Source organism: Microtus oregoni, unplaced genomic scaffold (genome assembly GCF_018167655.1).
Source record: "Microtus oregoni isolate MIOR12 unplaced genomic scaffold, Mior012 000013F_ref0000133, whole genome shotgun sequence".
In the NCBI taxonomy this organism is placed as follows: Eukaryota; Metazoa; Chordata; class Mammalia; order Rodentia; family Cricetidae; genus Microtus; species Microtus oregoni.
Window position 1 is genome coordinate 26677497 of NW_024543072.1, and position 18486 is coordinate 26695982.

At 43.6% G+C, this 18486-nt stretch overlaps 1 protein-coding gene and 1 pseudogene across 3 annotated transcripts in view; one reads left to right on the plus strand and one right to left on the minus strand.

Annotated features, from left to right (window-relative positions):
* The window catches only part of Fhit (fragile histidine triad diadenosine triphosphatase), a 1425825-nt gene that overhangs the window by 241123 nt on the left and 1166216 nt on the right, over positions 1-18486 (plus strand). The window lies entirely within an intron of this gene.
* Positions 17076-17909, minus strand: LOC121455386 (annotated as a pseudogene).

Below are 18486 nucleotides of genomic sequence, written 5' to 3' on the forward strand. Positions count from 1 at the left end.
CTCCCTCTCCTCTCCAGACCTAAACGTTCCTGACTGGATTTACAGAGCAAGTCCTAAACTGGTTCCTCTACACATTACACATGGAGTAACTTTTCCTCTATTTCTCCTTTATTGGGTGAATTCATTTTCTAGGCTGGGGAGATGGTTCAGTCAATAAAGTGCTTGTTGCAAAAGGGTGGGGACCTGAATTAGATACCTTAGCTCATTTAGAAAAAAATAAGCCAGGCATGTTGGTGCATGCTTGTAATGCCGGAGCTGGGGAGGTGAATCCAGGATTATGTCTGCTTGACCGCCCCCAGGCCCTTGTGAAAAACCCTGTCATCCCAGACAAAGTGGGTGTTACCCGAGGAATGACATCTGAGGTCGTCTTCTCTCCTCCACACATAGGCACACCTGCACATACATGAACACATGTACACATGCATACATAGGGACACACAACATATTTTCTGGTGGGGACAGCCATATACAACTCATCATGTAGAGGAAGGGAATGGTAATTGCTTAGGAATCTGACAGATCAGAGTCCTAATCACCATTGTAACCTCCATGGGTCCTGTGTCTGAACTGCATCTCTCCAACTTTTCTCCTGGGATTAATGGTTCCTATTAGTGACTCTGGGGAGAAGAAAATGAGATTGTTTTCACCTCAATCACAGGAGCCACCCAGGGGCCTTTCCCCATTCCTCTGTGCCTCTCACGTGGGGACAAAATGACAGGCTGCACAGATAACCGTATAAATTAATGATGTAGTAGAAAACTTAGTATATACTTAATAGCTTACCTTTTTCACTTAAGTCTTATATCATTTAGTTTTCCCAAACTGTACTGCAGTTGTCGGTTTCTGAAGCATAGAGACCATTTCCTACAGATTTCGTCAAACGATCTTTCTTTTGGACCAAGGAGCAACTCAAACAAAGCCTGCAGAAACCTAGGAGCAGGAGCGCTATCTCCTGCTGTGGGGCTGCCTTGGGCTGGTTGCTCTCTCTAGGGAAGGTGACTCCCGTGGAGCCTGACCTCTCTGCCCGCTTTCTCCTTCCTGGTGTGACTGGCACTTTCTTCCCCTCTTCTACTGAGGGATGAGAGCAGATCTAGAGTATTTGATAAGCCCTCCTCTTTCCCTATGCACTTTCCAAAGTTTCCTGAGTAGTCTCTTCATCAGACCTTTGTCAAATTATTCTAATTTGAGTGGACCATCTTTGTTTTGCCAGAATTCTGGATAGTCTAGAATAGGGGGTCAGGGGAAATGTTTCCTAGAACGTGTATGGACACTAGGCCGGGAGTTTAGATGGTGTGTCTTGGTGTATAGGAGAGCTGCTGAAGACGAGAAACACACTTGGGTCTGCTAGCTACTGTTATGACCAGTAGTCCGGTATTGAGTCAAATCAGTTCTACCATTACCTTTGATGTTAAAGAGTTTGTTCTAAGATGTGCCTTCTCTGTTCTTGACCTGTTGCTTGTATTATCCATTCATTACTAGTATCGGACTTTTCACCCATTAGGCATAGACTAGTCTGTGCCATCAAGAGTGTTTACCCCTATGGTTCATCCACACTCAGCACAGCCTTTACAAACCACAGATGAGGATGAGGTTCCGCCCACAGGGCATCGGCACAGTACATCTTGAGGTAGACTGTTGGTGTGTTGTAGCTGTAAATGCTGCAGAAATGGACAAGCATGGCAATATTCCTTTTCCTTAGCATCTGCTATACGAGAAAACTTGGACGGAAGCCTGGAAGATATGGGCAATTACATCTTTTCAGTAGGGTTTGCTGATCTGATTTCCATGTGAAATAATAAAGACCATTTCCCCTCTTCTGACTTTTTTGCTTATTAAAATTTTGCTCCAAAATGTTCTCAATTACTAGATATTGATGTTTCTGGCTTTGAAAGTCTGATTGCAGATATCCTGGTAATGGTTTTTTACCTTTTAATTAACAATAAGTGCTGGGAAAATCAGCACAAGAGCAGTTAACGCTTTGGCTTCTAAGGGGCATAAGCACAGTGACTCACTAAGATGAAATTATAATTGAATATTAGAATTAGCAAAAATTTTATATAAAGGCTTTCATCACCAACGTTTTGATACACTTAAATGTCAGAAGGATAAATTATCAATGCTGGGTCAATTCAATGACTGGATTTTAATGTCTTGTTTGAGATGAATGGGTATTGAGTTAAATTTTAAATCAGAATATGTTTCTTAATCTTACAAAGAAATGAGAGTGTGGTGTTCCCCTTTGGATAGATTTTTTTTTCTTTGCAGATTGCAAATGGCTTGCAGTGTGTTGAATTTACAGACAAATGGCACGGGTCCCCTGAGAGAGTGGCTCTCTGTGGACTGACACAGGTTTCTCTTGGGAGATTTTATATACAATAAATTATTTATATAAACACCCAAGGCCCTTCTGCAGTGCCTTAGTATTTTTATGCCACTGTAAAACGCCACAAGCGGCAGAATGCAGGCTGCATTTGACGACGAAAGACTGCCACAACCCCCTTAGAAGCATCTCTGATGCCTGCAAGGGGAGAGGGACAGAGCACAGATGGGCTGGGGACAGCAGAGCCCGGGGCGATGTCACAGCTCTACCATGGTGGGGGATTCAAGCCCAGCTGTGCAGTGCAGGGGCATGCAGTGCAGAGGCTGTGGCAGGCCAGGGCATCTAAGAGAGGTTGTGATTATTTATGATGAATGCAGGGGTCGTTGTTAGGAGAAAGAAGAAGAAATACTTACATTATGGATTTTCACTGCCTTCAGTCAGAAGGTCTGATTGAAAGACCTTAGGACTTTCGGTTTTGTTATGGCAGTCACAGGTAGTGTGGTGGTTACACAAGAGAGAAGGGGGGGACTGGGCAGGTATGCACAGATGGTGTCAAGGTAGAGATGGGCGTCTCAGAGAAGCACACAGCACTGGGGCTGCAGCAGAAAGTAATGTATTTTCAAACTTGTGAGAGCTGATCTCAAAGGCTTCATTGCAAAAAGAGTATGAACGAGCTGAGTATACTATGTTAATTAAAGTAATTTAGTAATTCCATATTGTATCCCATTAATATAGGTGTGTGTGTGTGTGTGTGTGTGTGTGTGTGTGTGTGTGTGTGTGTGTGATTTGTCTGTTACAAAGGGCTGGGGAGATGGCTTAATGTGTTAGAACTGCTATGGTACAAGCAGGACCAGAGTTCAAATCCTAAGCACTCACCCTGAAGCTGCACATCTCTGTTACCCAAGCGTTTTTTGATCACAGACTAGCAGACATTAGGAGTCCACTGCCCAGGCAGTCTAGCAAACTGCAAGCTTCAGGGTCACTGAGAGATCCTGTCTCAAAAATTAGGAAGAGTGACAGACAGAATAGGAGTAACACTGTCCTCCGGCATGCGCATGCACACGCACACGTGCACGCACGCACACACACACAAATAAAGAGAAAGGAAAAAGTCAACTTTCATAATAATTATCGCTTAATAGAAACTAATAAAGAAGCTCTATGACAATGGTTCTCAACCTTCCTAATGTTGCGACTCTTTTATATGGTTTGTCATGCTGTGGTGACCCCCAATCATAAAATTACTTTTGTTGCTTCTTCATAACCATAATTTTGCTATTGTTATGAATGGCAACATAAATATCTCAAGTTGAGAACCTCTGCCCTATAAGAAGGTTTCTCCCGTTGTTTTACCTTGCTGAGCTATGCTTGTGGTAAAACCCAGCACAATGACATTTATTCAATCCAGAGTGTGCAGTCTTAGTCACATTCCCTAGGTGATGACCTGCATGTGTGTACTTGTAGTTATGTGATTTCACCATGTGTAGTTACGTGAAACCACAGCTGGTGTCAACGTACTCAACAATCCCATCACTAGAAGACGCCCCTCCCATGCTACTCCTTAATTGCACACTGTTCTTAGTAACGAATCGATGGCTAATGTGGAAAACATGGTAAACGAACATGATTTAGAAGTAATTATTGAGGTATGTCTCCCTTTGAGATCAGCTCCTTCCCCAAGCAGCACGATTTTCTTGATGCTCACCCAGGGTTTCATCCCATTGTCTTGCTGAGTGATATCCCGTGTTGTGGGTTTGTCCATCTCAAAGTTTCAACCTTTATTCACTCATAGATTGTGTGAAAACCTCCATGACTAGACCACCATGAGCCGGTCATGTGTAGGTTGTCAGAGAGGGTAAGGTTACTTTCTGTAGAATGATTGATTTTCAGATAAGAAAAAAATAAATAAACCCTTGCCTTACCGTTCCCCAGATTTTGCATTTCAACCAGAAGCAGACCGGTTTCTCTGCATCCTTACCAGGTTTTGTTACTTTGTTACTTTTGTTTTAGCCAGGCTTATGGGTGCTCAGCAGCATCTTCTTGTGGGTTTCAGTTGCATTTGTTGGGTCCCTAGGGATGCTGAGTGTCTCTCTGTGTCTTGTCTCCTTTTCTAATTGTTCTTAGTTTTTCTGGGAGTCTGGGGAATTCTGTATTCTGTAGTCTAGATACTCTTTCCTCGCCTTTTGTGTGGTGGGGTTGGCCCAGCACGTCACTGTTGCTGAGAAGGGACTGTGTTACCATCACTGCTCTGTGATAGACTGGGGGCTGTGACACCCTGGTGCTGCCCTCCTGGTTTCCGTCTTTCTGACATCACCTAGACAGAGCAGACATTTGCTCTATGTTCCTATGGGCCTCTCGAGAGCCCAGCATGGGGTATATTAGAAATTAGAGGCGGGTAGATCTCTGTGAGTTCAAGGCCAGCCTAGAATAGCCAGGACTACACAGAGAGATCCTGTTAAAAAAAAAAATAAGAAAAAAAAAGAAGCAAGCATACAAACAAAACCCAAACTTTACAAAAGTAGAGAAGTTGTACGTTGTACCGAAAGTTCTGGTGCCTGAAGCCATCCTTCTCTCTTGTTTCTATCTTTAATCACGTTCCGTTCCTTTCCAGGAAAACGCCATGAATTTAGGTAGAAGCAACTCAGAGAAATGAGTTCACACTCTCTATGCGTATTGATTTTCATTATCTGTTTGGTGGGACTGAGAAGCATCTAAATTGTGAAACACAACACTGCCTGTGTCTGGGAGGATCTTTCCAACAAGGGCAAAGGAGAAAAGACCACCCTAAAAATGTGGGAAGCCCAACCCCAGGGTCTGAGCGCCCCTCAATGAAACAAACAGGGAGCGGGAGAGAGCCAGCCCATGGGGCAGCATTCTCAATCTGCTGCCTAGCTGCCTTGGGATCATGTGCCCTGCCCTATCCCCTCCCCTTCCATAACTGACTGAAACTTTAGGAACCGTTGACCAACATCAATTTTCCTTTCATTTAAGTTGATTTCTCTGTGTTATATACTCAAGGGATGGAAACATTGGTCCACAACTCATCTTCTTCCATAGGCTTAAGATTTAAGAGGCCCTTTGATATTGAAGACATGAGGCTAATTTTCTTAGAGATGTTTTTTATGATCAGTGTGGGCACTATAGCCTTTGACCTTTTCATTTTATTTTAAGGATCGTGTATACGTGTGTGTGTGTGTGTGTGTGTGTGTCCTTGTCATGTGGAGTGTCTTCTACTACTCCCGACCTGACTTTTAAAGATTCTCTCTCTCTCTCTCTCTCTCTCTCTCTCTCTCTCTCTCTCTCTCTCTCTCAATCTGCAGCTCACTAAGCTGAGCAAGGCCAGATGAGCAGTACGTCTCCTGTTTCCTCCCGTCCACCTCCCCAGTACTAGGATTATAGCACGCACCCACATGTTTTGCCTTTTTTGTGGTGTATCATATATCATCTCAGGGTCCCCTGCCTGCTCAGTAAGCACTTTACCAACAAAGCCACCCCCAAAGTGGCTTCACTGTTGTGTCTTAACTGCCATCTACCTTACGGGAGCTTTAAAACAATAACTTTAAGTGACCTCCCTCAAAGGCAGAGCTCGAAATCAATTTACCTACTCAGAGACAGGAGTGGCATGGATTCTTACACATTGCCTGGATTATAAACAGAAAGCTTATTACCCTCATCGCTCTTGTTTAAAGCCACCTCTTTGTGAGGTGGCCTGCTTTCAGTAAGTGATCACCAAGGAACGGAAAGTCCTTTGCTTTCTCAGCCAGATCAAGACACTCGCTACGACGAGAGGAATATTTGCTGAACCCCCACCTACATTCACTTGTGCAAGTTCTAAGCCCTCAAGGGATGTGGGGTGTATTGGAGTTAGGATGGCCAATCTCTTGTCAACTTTACTCAACTATGGCTCTGTGAGAGGCATGACTGAGTGGGTAATCCCATCTGATGGTGGCCCATCTTAGCCCAAGAAGATATAAAGAGATCTGAAGAGCAAACATTTGCTTTTTTTTTTTTTTTTTGCCTATCTGCTTTGGTCCTTTGCTGTGGTTGCTGTAACCTGTGTGGAGCCCAGCTAATTCTGGCTTCTTACGTGAACTAAAGGCTTGTGGCTGCAAGAAGCATCCAGGCCTTCACCGTGCTTGGGCTTCTAAGACATCCTGACTGGTGGACTCGCCCCTACTGAGCGGCAGCTTCCCCAGTGTACAGACACACTTACTGGGCTGCCCAGCTCGAATTGGATAATGCTTTGCAATACATAGTGTTTTGCCAGCGTTGTTCCTCAAAAGTACTTGGATGTCTCCAGGAGGTGACTAGGTGATCTCAATACAGACCTTACGAATGAGATTGCTGCTTTTGTGGAAGAATTGCCATGGGACTAGCTAGCACTCTGCACTATATTAAGACATAGGAATACGACTTGATCTATGATGCTTTTTCGCATCTTTGAATCTGCCGGGGACTTGATCTGGGGCCTCTCAGTCCCTAGGACTCTAAGAAATAAATTTCTATTGTTTATACTGCCCAGTTTCTGGTATTTTGCTAGTATCATTTCGGGAGGCAGACACCTTCTCCTTGATCTTCCCTCCAGAGCTGCCACAGGGCGCCCAGCTCTATGCTGCCCCTCTCTCAGGTGTCCTCCTTCCTGCTGTTGGGGGAGCTCTCCCAGGCACTCAGGCTTCTAGTGTCAAATCTACTCCATGAGCCAGTGCTGTCCGAATAGTCTTCTGGTGGCTGCCCTGTCTTCCTAAACGGACAGCCTTCTGTGAGAAGCCGGCACTCTGTCCCCTTTCTGGATCACAGTGTCTTTTGTCTTTAACTGTCAATCTAAATGATAATCAGTTTGTCCTTACGATCTTCTCTCTGAAGAATGACAAGCTAGAATATTGTACACGTTACCTGTTCTCGATGTCCACTGCCAGAAAGCCATAACTAGGATCCCTTTTTGTCTCTCAAACCTGTCTGTTTTGATGAAGCACTGGAACCAGACACAGGGGATGTCTGAATTATTGTTTCAGAAAACGTGTTCATACTTGCAATTCCATCTACTGCTGCTGCTGTTAATATTCAGTCCCTGCAAGTTGCCAGCACGGTCCCTAGGACTGTGTTTTCCATGTGCTGTATCATTGGACCTCTTGCCTTAATTTGGAGTTTGCGGTAAGAGACGTGGTGGCCCTGGCATTATCCCCAAGCTTCTTTCCTTGGCTCCCAGCTGAGTGCGGTGTACACACATGGGGTGCCCACATGATTCAGTCTGCACCTCCCACGATGAACCACGCTCTGCTGATTTATTTCCCACAGTGCCCCTAGATCAAGAGTGTGGAGAGCTCCCACGCACCCAAAGTGACTCTTCTACTTGTTCATTTAAGTTTTTCCCTGTCTGGATCACGACATGTCATAGAAGAAACCTCGGTGAAGCCTCTGAATCCTTTACAGAAAGTCATTATAGAGGTCTCATGTATTTGACTTTGTGTCTTCTTCTTGACGCGCTAAATAAGACAAAACAACAGCCTGCAGAATGGGGAAGGCTCTTCACCAGCCCCACATCTGACAGAGGGCTGATCTTAAAAATGTATAAAGAACACAAAAAATGGATATCAAAATACCAAGTAATCTGATTAAAAAATGGGGCACAGAGCTAGGTAATAGAGAATTCTCAGCGGAAGAATCTCAAATGACCAAAAAACATTTAAGGGATTGCTCAACATTATTAATCATCAGGGAAATGCAAATCAAAACAACTCTGAGATACCATTTTGCACCTGTTAGAATGGCTAAGATTAAAAAAAATACAGAAAACAGCATACATTGAGAGGATGTTGAGTCAGGGAAACATTCCTCCACTGCTGGTGGGAGCGCAAGCTTGTACAACCACTTTGAAAATCAGTATGGCGGTTTTTCCAAAAACTGGGAATACATCAACCTCAAGACCCAATGATACTACTTTTGGGCATATAATTCCCCTTCCCAGGGCGATCCAGGCATCCCTCTTAGGGTCTTCCTTGTTACCTAGCTTCTCTAGAGCTGTGAATTATAGTCTGGTTATCCTTTGTTTTACATCTAATATCAACTTATGAGTGAGTACATACCATGTTTTTCTGGGTTACTTCACTCAGGGTTGTTTGCTCTGGTTCCATTCATTTGCCTGCAAATTCCATGATGTCATTGTATTTTATAGCTAAGTAAAACTCCATTGCATTCATGTGCCACATTTTCTTTATCCATTCTTCAGCTGAGTGACATCTAGGTTGTTTCCAGGTTCTGGCTATTACGAATAATGCTGCCCTGAACATTGTTGCGCATGTGTCCTTGTGGTGCTCTCTTTTCTTCATGTTATCCTGTATCCAAGTGTACATGTATTTACATACATACTTACATGATAACATTGTTCTTTCTTTCCGTGATTGTGCGATCTTGCTTCATATTATATATTGTAAGTCCATCCATTTTCCTGAAAAATGTTTAACTTCACTTTTCTTTACAGCTGTGTAGCATTCATACATATATACATACATACATACATACATATATACATACACATGCACGCACACACACATATATATAATATTTTTACTCCCCATTCATTTGTTGGTGAGCAACTAGATTAATTTTAATTATCTGCTCTAGTGAACAAAGCCTCAATGACCAGGAAGGTACAAATGCCTTCACAACAGGGCATGAAGTTCTCTGTGTAATGCCTAGAACTAAAATAGCTCAGTTATGTGGCAAGACTGTTTTAAATTTTTTGAAGAGCTTCTAAATTGTTTTCCACAAAGACTATATTGTTTTGTACCATATTGTACTACTCACTTCTCTATGGCTGTGATCAAACACCAGGGCCAAAAGCAACCCGGGGAATAAAGTTTATTTCATCTTACAGTTTTTAGTTCATCATCCAAGGAAGTCAGGGCAGGAACTCAAGCCAGGAACCTGGAGGCAGGAACAGAAGCAAATACTGAATGCATGCTTATTACTGGCTTGTGCCCCACGGCTTGCTCAGCCTGCTTTCTTATAGCATCCAGCATCACCAGCCCAGGGTTGGCACCACCCTCCCACGTCAATCATCAATCAAGAAAAGGCCCCAGAGGCTTGTCCACAGGGCAGTGTGGTGAGGGTGTTTTCTCAACTGAGGTTCCCTCTTCTGAAAGGACTCTGGCTTGCATCATGTTGACATAAAGCTGGCCGACAGTGAGTAAGGGCTCCTCTCTCTCTCCAACACTAGCTCTCGGATTCGTTGATGATAGCCATTCCAGCTGGGGCGAGGTGATGTCGAAAAAGAGTTTTAATTTGCATTTTCCTGAGGACTAGTAATATCAAGCCCTTTAAAAAATAGTTTTCTGTTTTGTTTTTCTTGTTTTTTTTTGTGTTTTGTTCTTTGTGTTTCTTTTTTGATAGCTTTCTCTACTCAGTTCATTTGCCTATTTGCTGATTGGCAATTTTATTTCCTTAGCATTTAATGTCTGCAATTCTTTGTAAATTTTGGACATTAGGATCTTGTCTGAAGTATAGCTAGTGAAGATAGTCTGTCATTCTCTGGGCTCCGGTAACCCTGCTGGTGGTTTTCCGTGTACAGAATTTGACATGGAATGCCATGTGATATTCTGACCCACAATATAACAAGGATATCCTGGAAGATGTTTGGCATTTGTTTATGCTGGGAGCATGAACACAATCCCCCTTTTAGGCAGTCTGAGAATACGATAGTCACCGTGCCGTGACCAGAGCCATGACCAGTTCTCTGTAGTCACCGTCCATGACCAGTGACCTTGTCCCTCCGATGCAGCTGCCTTTTCCTGTCTGAACAAGTCCCTCTGCCCCTTCTTCCCAGCTCTGATGATCATGTGCATCTTTGAACTCAATTGCTGCAGTTTCTCACTTATATGAGGTCACGTAGCATTTGTTTTCATGTGTCTGGCTTATTCTATTGTGCTTAGCACATGTCCTTCGCACTCCTTTGTGCTGGTCCCAATTACAGGATTTTATCACGTGATTTTTACCTGCTCAACCTCAGTGGGCCTCTCAGTGGATACCACTTTTTGGCATCTATAGTAAACACAGGAGGGGAGACACCTCTTTAGGACATGTTTTTTTCCCTGTGGATATGCCTCCTTCTAATCCTAAGTGGATCATAAAGCAGCTCTTTTAGTTTTCCGAGGAAGTACCACCCTGCTTTTCATAATGTCTCTTTCGTTTCTGCTCTCACCAGAAGTACGGGCAGGGGTGTTGCCCTTTCAGTAATGTTGCTTTTTGTGGTATTGTAGGCAATGACTTCTGAACATCTACATTTCTTCTCACAAATGTGATTGCAATAGCGTGATTCCTTTGCCTAGTAGCTCCCATGTTTGGGTCTTTTCCATAGATTCACACTGTGTGCCAGTAAGAGGAGGTTTTGTTTTTATTTTCCTTGTTTTCCCTCCATCTCTCCTCCTTCTCTTTTAGGAAACTAAGGCACAGAGGAGTGTTTAATAAGCAGGCTAGGAAATTCAGAGTCTCTGAAGCCTTGTCATGTCTCTCTGAACAACTCAGATGATATGACACCAAGGCCAGCAGGTAGTGGAGCTCCGGCAAGCCAGAGCACATGTCTGTGGTGGTGGCAAGTACGCCACACCAGCCAGCACCAGCCGGTTGTTGCCAAGTGGGATTTCTGGCTCGGTGTGTTCAGTTTAGTTGTTTTAAGAGAAGAGAGCTAGATGTTTCTGCCAAAATAGTGATATCTAGTAAAATAAACCAAAGATGTATGCAGATAAACACACCAAGGCAGAGCCACCATTTCACATTCTCGTCTGCAGCCGTGGCTGCAAACGTTGTGGGGTTTGGCTCTGTTAAGACTGCACATGGGGGGAGGGAACTGCTTACCGCTGAAGGCAGAGACTCTGCCTGCTTTATTGTGGCATCCCGGGAAGGTAGACGTGTATTTTCTTACACACTATGCCTCAGTAAATGGCCTTGGTTAAAAAAAAATAAGGAATGTCAACCACACACCTGTGACTCAGAGCAGCTGGGGCTGGGACTCAGCACACCAGTTTCTTTTCTTTTCCTTTGTAATAAAAATAATTAGGCAGATGATGTTTTCTGTTATTATTTTCCAAATTGAAATTTTAGGAGGTGTTGGAGATGATTTTTTTCTTGAATCACTGCAGAGTAATAATCCCACTGAACACAGCATATACCAAATATGCGCTAATTTACCTGACTTTGGATGATCTCCATATCTAAATGCTTAAACTTTAGGCACAGTGGTGTGCAGAAGTGATGATATCTTCAAGATGACCTGGATGGTAGTGCCCCATACATAAAGAACAAGCCACCCATGTTAGCAGACCTTATGGGATCTCTTCATCTTAAAGGGAAGAAATTGAACACGTGACATCTTGGTTAACACCGACCCCACCCACGCAGCACAGACGCAGATGCATCTTCTGCTGTTTAAAATTAGTGTAGCAACTTTATGATAGACATCAACATTTCTCGTGGCCAGACTTTGGGCATTCCTATTTGTCTTTAAACAACAACATATAAGCAATGTGATTTAGTTCAGGTCTTAAGAGCAAGAACAGAAAGCTGGAATTAGAGCAAGGTCACGAAGGCAGATGATGGAAATCGGCTGTCCTTTCCGGGGCTGGTCTCTGCTTCGCTGTGACCTTTACACTCTGCCTTGCTACTCCATCACTCTGTTTTAATTAAAGTTGACAACTAGCGAGCATGTACCCAGAAGCCTGCCTCATGCGTCTTTATCCATCACACTTGCCCACCGCAAAGCCGGGCCCTTCGCCTCCAGCCATCCCAGGGCACTTGGACTTGAAGTTCAGCTTCACAATTAAGTAACTTGCCACCTTCCAGTTAGCAATAAACAGCAGCTCCTGATCTGCAGGGCTTATAAGCAAATCAGAAGTGGTGCTCGGGACTGATTGCATTCCTAAGCCCACAATTATCACAGTTCAGAACTAATTTTCAGGCCTTAAATAAAGCCAAAAGAATCTACACAGAGCCCTTCATTTATTTTTTCTGGAAAGGTTAAATTAAAATTAAAGTTTTCGGTGGAAAGTCATCCTCTTTAAAGTAAGTGCACCTCCCAAGAACCACTTACCCGAGGAAGGAGCAGCTACTGTGATTGGAATTTTTCTGGTATAAATCCCCCACTCTTTACAATAGCAGTGGAGAGATCACTCATTTTTTTTAAATGTGGTATTTTTAAAAATCATTCTTCAAGGTGGTTCTTACAGATTTAGAGATTGTACACATTTACACATTATGATAATTTATTAAGCAAAATAGGTAACCGGAGTGCTGGAAAGTGAAACAGACAGCCCTCTACAGAGACCTAAGGCAGGCAGTGAAATATAGCCAGGATTTACCCTGAGTGTGTAACGTGTCTCCTGGAAAGAGCCCAAGTGCTTCTGCAGCATGCTTTGGAATATTGTACAAGACATCAGGTCAGGGTAGGGAGGCAGGGAAAGGCCACGGGTACAGGTCTGGCTGCAGCAAACTGTATTCTTGTGGCACAAAGAGCTATAAGGAGGGAGAGCCCAGAGAGGGACCCTCCCCACTCATCTCTGACAGTTTGGATGTGTTGGGACTGGAGGGAATTTAATTTGAGATTCCTGTTAACTTCCATATGGCAGGAGTCTCACAAGTTATCCCGTTGACCTTCAAAGCAGATGTTTTAAATGCTTTTCCCTGGGATCTATCTAGAATAATGAGAGGTTAGGTATGTGTGTATACAGAGACACCTGTTTATATGCTCATATACATGAATATGCATATAAAGTAGGTTTATACATATAAATATTACATATTTATCTAGGTAGAACATATGTAGTTCATATATACTTATTTTCTGTATGGATCAAGTAAAATAAACCATGTAGGTAAATAAGCGTTTTTTAATAGTTGAGTTGTAGAAATTTAGTGAAATAGTTGATTTTTAATGCTGGCTTTCTTTAACTCCATTTGATGATACAGAGGAAATAGAGGACACTCAGATCCATTTCCCCTGTATCGTCACATCCCGCTTTTGGCACCTGATGCACAAGATACTTCCCACCTGTCCAGAAGCTAGTCAGTCAGCTCTGGGTGTGTGTGTGTGTGTGTGTGTTTGAAGAGGAGGTGTTCCCCACGAGCTCTTTAGTTTGAACACTTGATCCCAGCCGGTGGTGCTTCCTTTGTGAAGTCTGTAGAGAGCCTTGAGTAGGTGGAGCCTTACCAAAGAAAGTGCATCACTGGGGAAGGCCTTGCGATTTTACAGCCTGCCCCACGTCTCGTTCACACTGAGTCTGTTGAGTGTGGATGCAATGTGACCATCTGTCCTCCGACTCACGCCGCCATGGCTTCCCCACTAAGGTGGGAAGTTTACCATGAGTGAGACCATTTATCTTCCTATTCACGCCACCTTGGCTTCCTCACCAAGGTGGGCTATATACCATGAAACTGTGTGTTTCTTCACATTGCTTCTTGTTGGGGATTTTGTCTCAACAACAAGGAAAGAAACAAAGACAAGAGAACCTTGGCTATCCTAGAATCAAACTGATCTTACCCTAGCTACATGGAGGTGACATCAGGTTGCGATCATAGATACCCAGAACTGACCTCCCTTGGGGCTAGCTACTTCTACATGGGGTACCGATAAGAGCTGCCTTGGGCATGACACAGAGAAGGGATATGGAAAGAGAGAGGGGGAACATTCCATACCCTGTCAGGGCATTCAAACAGAGGAGCCTCAAGGATTCAGTGACATAGAAACTCTCCCAACCCTGCCTTTCTAGTATTTTCTGAGGCCTTAGAGGGGATTGATCAGGTCGCAGGTTGTCGGTGATCAAATGAAGCTTCAACTTCTGTCTCTTCCTCTGTAGAGGTTGAGCCATAAGGTTGAAAGTCCTACACATCTAATTTTTCCTTAATTGTTTTAGTAAAGTGACCCTATTCTGAAGTTACCTAGAGCCTACCTAGCACTGGTCAACTTGTTAGCAAGCAAAAGATAATTCAAGATAGTGCAAACACTTTAGGAGTCACAAGAGTCCAAGAAACTGGATCAAGATCAAATATATCTTACATTTAATATATCTAACTTATTCAAATTCCAGCATGGAATCAATATTTGGAAGCTGTTTTGTGTGCATATGTGCATTCAGGTAAGCGTGTGTGTGTGTGTGTGTGTGTGTGTGTGTGAGAGAGAGAGAGAGAGAGAGAGAGAGAGAGAGAGAGAGAGAGAGAGAGAGCAGTACACAACCTTGGGTGTTATTCCTTGGAAATGTCCAACATGTTTTTGTGTTTTTCTTTTTCTCTTGAGACAAGTTCCCTCACTGGCCAGTTCATTGGCTGGCTGGTCAGTGAGCCCCCAGGGATCTGCCTGTCTCAGCTTTCCCTATCCTGGAATTGTAAGCATGTACCACTACATCTAGCATTTTTATTTAATCTTTTAATGATACTGAGATGCAAACTCAGTTCCTCACATCTGTAAAGCAGGCATCTCATTGGCAAAGCTATCTCTCCAGCTTTCCAAAAGCTATTGAGTTTCACCTTACACTTTTTTATTTGCCAGGCTTTGAAATCTGTGTCTATATGATGCTCACAACATGTCTAAAGTCATAGTTTTTGTCATTTCCAGGAATCAACAGACACATAAGACTCATACATGTGTATAGTCGGGTTTCTGGGTGAGGTGAAGATAGAAGGGGAGAGAGAGAATGCGTTTCCTTCTGTGGCCGAGGCATATCAGAAGTCCCAAGTGTTGCTCAGACCTCTTCATACAGTCACCAGTGCTATGAGCCTCCTGATGCACAAACAATTTTAGAATGAATTATTTATGTAGATTTTATGAATGCAGCTATCACTATTTGGTAAAGCAAAGAGTTGGTATATTGCAGGTCTATCTTTCCTGCTTTTAGGGCAATATTTGCCTTAATGGAGGGAGTTAGGACATGACTTCACGGGAGTGGATTTTATCTCCCAGGGTAGCTTGAATTCCCTTGCAGGCCTGAGGTGAGAGCATAAATCCAAACCAATTCAGCTCCAGAAGTTACTTTCCTCTAACCACTGGGGATGGCTCGTGAGCACACCGCGAGAATTGTGGAGCTATGAGAACTTTACTCGTGAAGTGCAGAGCAAAGGTGCAGACATCATTTCCGGCAGTGCCAAATGGGCAGCCTGGATCCAAAGTGGAAGCTGCGGGGAAGAGTGCTAGTAATGGTGATTTGTAACACCCAGAGACAAAGACTAAAGGCAATCAATTATGTATGGCCTGTTATTACTTTGCAAAAATGACTCCTGAATGGCGTTATTATTTGATAGTGTTTTTCCAGGAAAGTGAGCTTTTCTCTGCTACCATTTTTCACTGCAAGAGAAGCAGACAAGCTCTGAGCTGTCCGACTGAGCTCCTCCATGATTTGAATTGCAGGCTGTGATGATATAATCATCAAGTTGCCCCAGGCACACTGTCAGGTGATCGTAGCTTGGAAGTAATTTTTACTGTCACATGATAGGCCGTAATGCCTTTTGCATTGTGGTTCGGGTGGTTCTCTAAGGAAAATAACTATACTCAGGTGCTCGGCGTCTCAGTTTTCTTCATGGAAATGCCAGAAGATATTGTTTGAATGCGCACTTCATTCCCCCACTGTGTTTCTTTATAGAATACTGAGGTACTTGGGGGCCATTTCTAGTATATTAAAAAAGCTATTTTGCCTTGGGAGCTTTCACTTACCACCCTGAGATTAAGGACCAGTGAAAACCAAGGAGCCAAGCAGCCACCTGCTACCAACTGAGTGGCTTCTGAAAATCCATTCCTGGCTGCAGTCTGCTATGCTATAGTGGCCTTTCTCCCTTTCATAGCTTTCCATCATCTGTCCCGTGTTAGTTGCTGCCATTCTGACTGACTGTGGGTAGAATCTTGGAATCTGGACAGGGAGAGACAGCCTTTGAAATGAAGAGGCTCATAAAGAGTCCCAGGGTTCATGAAGTCAGCATTTGGCTATGTGTCTAACTAATTATGAACCCCTGAAATGATATATATAAACAACTTAAGATATAGCAGACATTATAAGACCAAAATTAGTCTCTACTGTTCTTGCGTTTCGTTTAAACAAAAACTTGCACAGCTTGTCATCTCTTCTGCCTAGTTTTTCCTCATAAACATTTTTGTGTAGCTCATCTTTGGTGCTGGGCGAGCCCTCCACTTATTGTTTGTGTCTCCGAAGTATTTTCTTACACGACTACACTGCACTTATTAATTCAGTCTTGCTTGTGAGCAGCTGGATTTTTCCAGTGGTGTGACAACTCTCTTTTTATAATTCAGATTCTACCATTGTCAAGACATAAGTTTTATGGGCAGACCTCCCCCGACCAGACACGGAGTACTCCGAGATAACAGCTGCCCTCTCTCCATAGACTCCTTTGTAGTCTGAGTGCCCGGGGTCGTTGCTTGATTCCTTAGCTCATCCTTCACTCTCTGCCACGAATGATGCTGATGGTAGCAACAGCAGTTTATACCCTGACAAGGCACCAGCCACCAGCATTGCCATGTGGTTCGTGCGATGCCTCATTTAATTCTCACTGAGACTCTGGGAGGAATCATTATCCCCGTTTTACATGGAAAATCCAGGACTGGAGTAGGCTCAGTGGAGTGCCTCGGAGCACACAGCATGTTGATAGCCTGGTGAAGGTTTTACTCTCGATGCTCAGCCCAGAACTCTGTGCTTTCCTTCCAAGTTCTGACTGGTTTAACGGACCAGATTGCAAAAATACCACTGACGACCCCTTAGTTACCTGTCTAATAAGCCTGGTCTACCCTTTTGCTAGTGTCTCCACCTTCCACAATTTGTGTTGTCTTTTTTTTTCATTCCACCTCACGGAGAAGACAATCTGAAGGGCCACGGGAAGTTATTCACTTCATTGAAGCACTTTCCAACTGTAGATCTCATGAATTAGATCCTCTATGCAGATGATGCCATATTCACTAAGAGATGGAACAATAAAAAACTTATCTGTCAAGGCAACTCGCTTCTTAATGATTTTGCTATAGCCTCATTTGTGTATGAGCTTATTTACTGGCTTCATGTCTGGATGCCCCCATGCAACATATGATTCTACAATCCTCAGCACAGTAATTGACACCTCGTTGAGCTCAACACAGGTGCAATGGAAGATCTGACGAAGATGGAGAAGCTGCAGTACCTTGTGGATCTTTGGGCTTACACCACCTATTCCTTGGATTCTGATGACAAATATCAGGCATGTAGACTTTCCCAACTTTTATTGCCACACTAGGTATCTGGATCTCAGTCTGGTACATCGCCCTGTATTCATAGTGCTTTGCCTTTTCATCCCTAAGCTTCTTCCTTTCTCTTTGCTTTCAGAGCAAACTTCTTCTGCAGACACTTCACTTTCAGCTCTGTAAAATCCCTTCCCTTAAGTTTAATGTTTCTGGCAAAACAGGAACTTTCTTTTTCTTCTCTGGCACAGCCTTCCTGGTTCCAGGCAGAAGACTACACAGCCAGCAATATGTTCTTAATCTCACTTCCTCACACTGGCAAGGACTGACCTGTACTCTCTGTAAAGAATCCACATGTTTAAAATATATCATTATCCACTTTTTCTCCACCATGGTCCATGACATCAAGCCCTTGGAACTCGTTGCTCCATGACTTTAAACCTTTAGTGGTTCCCTATCACTAGTATAACATATTGGAGCACCGGACTGAAATCTCAAGATCCAAATCAGGAGCAGAAGGAGAGAGAGCATGAGTAAAGAACTCAGGACCACGAGGGGTGTACCCACACACTGAGATGATGGGGATGTTCTATTGGGAACTCACCAAGGCCAGCTGGCCTGGGTCTGAAAAAGCCTGGGATAAAACTGGACTCGCTGAACATAGCTGACAATGAGGAATACTGAGAACCCAAGATCAATCGCAATGGGTTTTTGATCCTACTGCACGTACTGGCTTTGTGGGAGCCTAGGCAGTTTGGATGTTCACCTTACTAGACCTGGATGGAGGTGAGTGGTCCTTGGACTTCCCACAGGGCAGGGAACCCTGATTGCTCTTTGGGCTGACAAGGGAGGGGGAATTGATTGGGGGAGGGGGGGGGAAATGGGAAGTGGTGGTGGGAAAGAGACATAAATCTTTAATAAATAAATAAATTAAAAAAAATAAAAAAAAAGAAACTCAAGTCCTGCATCC